Source organism: Anomalospiza imberbis, chromosome 4, assembly GCF_031753505.1.
Source record: "Anomalospiza imberbis isolate Cuckoo-Finch-1a 21T00152 chromosome 4, ASM3175350v1, whole genome shotgun sequence".
NCBI lineage: Eukaryota > Metazoa > Chordata > Aves > Passeriformes > Viduidae > Anomalospiza > Anomalospiza imberbis.
The window spans coordinates 47,187,649-47,192,067 of NC_089684.1; positions in this window are offsets into that span (position 1 = coordinate 47,187,649).

Sequence of the window (4,419 nt, forward strand, 5' to 3'; positions counted from 1 at the left end):
TCACTTGTCTGTCGTGCCTTCTGTGTCTTTTGCCTCAGTCCTTTGAGGGGCTTATCAGAAGCCCAGGTGTCCACCTTAGCCTCTCTGATCTCTGTGTTCCTCGGCTCAGTGCCGGTTCCTGCTTAGCTTTGACTCGGGAGCCCGGACAGGCATCGGCGCAGCATCCGGTCAGCTGTGTCTTTTGAGGTCTTGTTCTGAGCTGTTCTCGACAGCTGTGCCTTGCAAGGATCCCTTCTAGCAGATAAGGACTTGGACCAGTGCGAAGGTCCGCAGAGCATTGTGACCCTAGGATTCTCGGGCATCCATCTCTGCGTTGCTTGGAATAGGTCATTCCGTCAGCATCTTGTTCCTTCCTGCAGGCTTCCCTGAGCCTCATAGGCTCGCCATCAGTCTCAGCTAGGTAATGTCATTCTGCAGCCTCTGGCTCCCCGAGGGCCTTCTTCTCGCCCAGAGCTTTCTCCCCCTGTTGTGTCCCCTTGTTTGTCTTGTTCTGTGTCACGGGTGTCTGGGCATTTGGCCTGGAGCTGCTCTGCCCGGCTGCATAGCCTGGTGTAGGTATATAATGGGGCGTGTCCTGGGGCCTGGAAATTTGTAAAGTCGGGTGTATTTGGACTCTAGGTGGGATTTGTAGATTGATGAAGGATATCTGGAGCTGCTAAGTGATCCTGCAGTGCTCTGACTTTTGTCCTAACATTCTTTCAGATGCGGCCAGATGGAATCCGTGACTGAGGGCCCCATGCCGGGGGAGTGGGTCCCCCTGAGAAGGTCAGTCACCACTTGTCTTTGCAGGGGAAGCGTGAGTGGTGCCTCTGTGTTACGGCATTGTCCTTTGTCTTTATTTTTAGGAACTAAAGGCAGCTCTTAGCAGTCCAGGTAAGTGGGCAAAGGTGAGCAGTGACCGGTGGCTGGCAGCGTTGTTATTGCTCTGGTCTCAATTCCTGGTGCAGCTCTTAGCCTCCATTCTTGTTTGTGTGCAGTCCACTCGTGTTATGCCGCGACCACATCAGCAAGTGGCTTACAGACCCAGGTTTTCACTTTAGTTGGAATTGATATTGTGAATGAAATTTTTGTTGTAGTGATTGGTTATATTTTGGGTTTTTTTAATGTGTTTTTGTTACATTGGGTTTTAGTTGGATGAATTGTTTTAAATTTTAGGTGTGATTTTTTGAGGTAATTTCTTTGTGGTTTCTGGGTTGGTTTTTTTTTTGTTTGTTTCGTTTTTGTGTTATCTTTAATTATTATACATGGATTTTTTTTAATATTTTTCGTAATTTAAGTTTTGTACTTTAATGTGGATGGCAGTGTATAAATGTTATTTTAAGTTTGTTATATTGGGGGTTTTTTGTATTCACAATTTGAAGTCAGTGAGGGATAATGTTTGTTGTGAAGAGTTATACTTACAAGTCATGTTGAAAATAGATTTTTAGGATTGGTGACCAATAAACATGGTGCATTTGGATGGGTGGTTTTAGTTGGTGTTACTTGAATGTTTTGGTTGTGGAACTATTTATCTTGGGGTTTTTTTTTGAGTATTTTAAGTAAGGTTTAACACAGTGGGTAGGACTCTCGTGTGCTCTATTTTTTGTGGAAACCTAAGTATATCTTCTGGTTATGAAATTGACAGGACTACTTTCTTGACTGCTTACCAAGTCTTTTTTAGGAGAAGTGTTTTGTTACTCTGATTTTGAATCAAAGAAGAAAAACGAGGAGACGAAGGAGGTAGATAAGTTATCTCCTTATAGGACAAAAAGGGTTTAACACAGAAACCCTGCATGGTCTAATCTTGCGGGGGGAGTTCCGAGCGACGGCCGGGCCGCCCGCGGGGCTCGGCAGCGGGCGAGCACCGAGCTGTGCGTGCGGAACGGGCGGCGGCAGCGCCGCCGGGAGCCGAAGCGAGCCGAGCTGCGCCGAAGAGGCGAATCCAGCCGAGTCAAGCGGCTAAAAGCCCAGTCTAGCCGAGGAGGCCGAGTGGAGCCGAACCGAGCCGAGCTCCGCCGAGCGCAGCATCCCGAGCAGGGCGGGCCGCTGGGGCGGGCTCGGGGTGCAGCCGGCGGGCGCTCTGTGAGGCTCCCCCTCTTGGCCCTCTCTCTACCTCTCCTTCTTCCTTCCTCCTTCCCGTATTCCCCTTCTTTATCTCTCCCCAAGTCCCCTCTCTCCCCAAAGCCGACCTCTTTCCCTGCCTTTTCGGTCTCCCCTCCCGTCCCCGCCTCTACCCTTCCTTCTCTCCTCCCCGTATTCCTGTTCTCTGTCCGCAGACCCGACCCTCCTCTTTCTCCCAAACCCGACCCCCCGCCCCCCCCCCCGCCCCGCCCCGTCCCGTCCTTATCCCGCTCCTCCGTTCTCTTTCCCTTCTCTCCCTCCTCTGTCTACCGTCCCTCTTCCCCGCTCCCGGCCTTTCCCTTCCCTTCCCTTCCCTTCCCTTCCTTCCCTTCCCTTCCCTTCCTTCCCTTCCCTTCCCTTCCCTTCCCTTCCCTTCCTTCCCTTCCCTTCCCTTCCCTTCCCTTCCCTTCCCTTCCCTTCCCTTCCCTTCCCTTCCCTTCCCTTCCCTTCCCTTCCCTTCCCTTCCCGCTTTCCTCCACAGCCCGACCTCCCTCCCTACCCTTTCTCATGCCCTGCTAGCCCTCCTCTCTTCCCGTTGCCCCTTTCCTTCTTTCCCCGCAGCCGCGGGGCTCGGGGCGCCGGAGAATAAAGCCCAGAGGGCCGGAGCCCGGCGCCCCTGGGCCCTGGCAGGAGTCCCCGCACGGGGCGGAGGCTCTCGGCGGATCCCCCCCGTGCCGGTCAAACGCCGCCCGGCACGGAAGGACCTGCGGCTTTCCCGGCATCGCGCCGAGAGCGGCCCCCGCTCTGTGACGTGCCGTCCGTGCCGCGTCCCCGCCGTCTCTGCCGCTCCCTCTTTCTGCCCCTCGCCTGTGACATCGAGGCTGGGCAGGAACTTCAACCCTTCTGGGGGCTGCCCCCTTTTCTTGTTGTGGCAGAGTCCCTTTCGGGGGGGATGTACACGTGGAGAGGGATGGAAGGAAGTGCTGGGGCTGCTGTGCAGCGTAGTTTGACTCGTCCTGTGCCTTCTTTGGCGGCCAGGAAAAGGGGGGCGAAGACGCGGGGCTCTGATGTCAATTGGGGCACCCCAAGGTCCCTAGGAGAGGGAGGCACACTGCGGTGGAGGAGCAGGTGGGTGGCGAATGAGGGCCGTCACGCTGGGTGCCGTCCCCCAGAGGGACACAAAGCTGCCCCAAAAATGCACGGGGAGGGGTGTGTGGAGAATACTAAAACCTGTCGAGCGTTTCGTTCTTGTAGGCATTGGTAAAAATAGGAATTTGTCTCTAAATTAATTTGGAAAGAAACCCCGAGCGGCCCCAGGTGTGAGCTCTGAGGATGATGAGGGCTCAGAGCAGCCTCAGGTGTGAGCTGTGAGGATGAGGAGGGGCCGGCTCCTGCCGGGGGCTGTTTTGGGCGGTTTGCCTCAGCTCACTCTTGCATGGAGCTGCCGGAGAAGAGGAGCTTATGGGGGCCTCCCGGGGTTGTCTCATGGAAGGACGGTGGGAGCTTCGGACCGGGTCTGGGGGGTCACCTGGATACGCACTTGGATGCCTGGAGCATTGCTCAAAGGAGGTCCCGAGAGGCAAACCTTGGTGCCGGGAAGCAGCAGCCAAACAGGTGAGCCCATGTGCATTTGTAGTGGGGACTTTTCTCATTTCCCTTTTAAAGTCCGTCTTGCCAATACTTCCGCATTCCTTAAAAAAAAAAAAAAAATTAAAACGGAGGTTATGAGGACAATAGAATTTCAAAGTGGAGGAAGCAACTATGTTTGAACTGGGAGGGATTCCCGTTCACTTGTGGGTTTGAGGGTATTGATTGAAGGAAAACTGCCTTTTCCAGGGTGTTGGGGTATCCCGGGGTGACAGGAATGTTCTGTTTTAAATGGAAGGGGAAAAATATTGTTGTCGTATGATGGCTTTTGACTTGATGGAAGCCCCCCCCCCCTTTTCGTCATCCGAAGATTTAAATGGAGGGGGCAGCCCTGTTGTCCCTCGTTGTAAAGGGTTTGGATTGAGGTAAAAATCCACCTTTTACCATCCTTTGAGGAAAGCCCCTTCTTTTCTGCTCTTGTAGGGATGAAATTGAAGGGGAGAACACAGTTATTTGCCCTCGTTGAAGTGAGGTGAGCACCTGAGCGTGGCGTCAGTTTCGGGGGTTGAACTGAAGGAAGCTGCAGCTCTCGCAGCGTTTGAAGGGTTGAAATCGGGATGTGCCGCTGCATTGGGGGGCGCTTCTTCCGCCCCTGGCCCGGCACCAAAGGTTCTGTCGGCGGGCGCTGCCGGCATTGCCTGGGGAGCTGCTGAGGGGGAAGGGGAATTTGGCGCGGCTGGGCTGCGGCGGGACCGCCAGAGCCGCGCCGGTGCGAGGCGTGCGGAGCCGAGG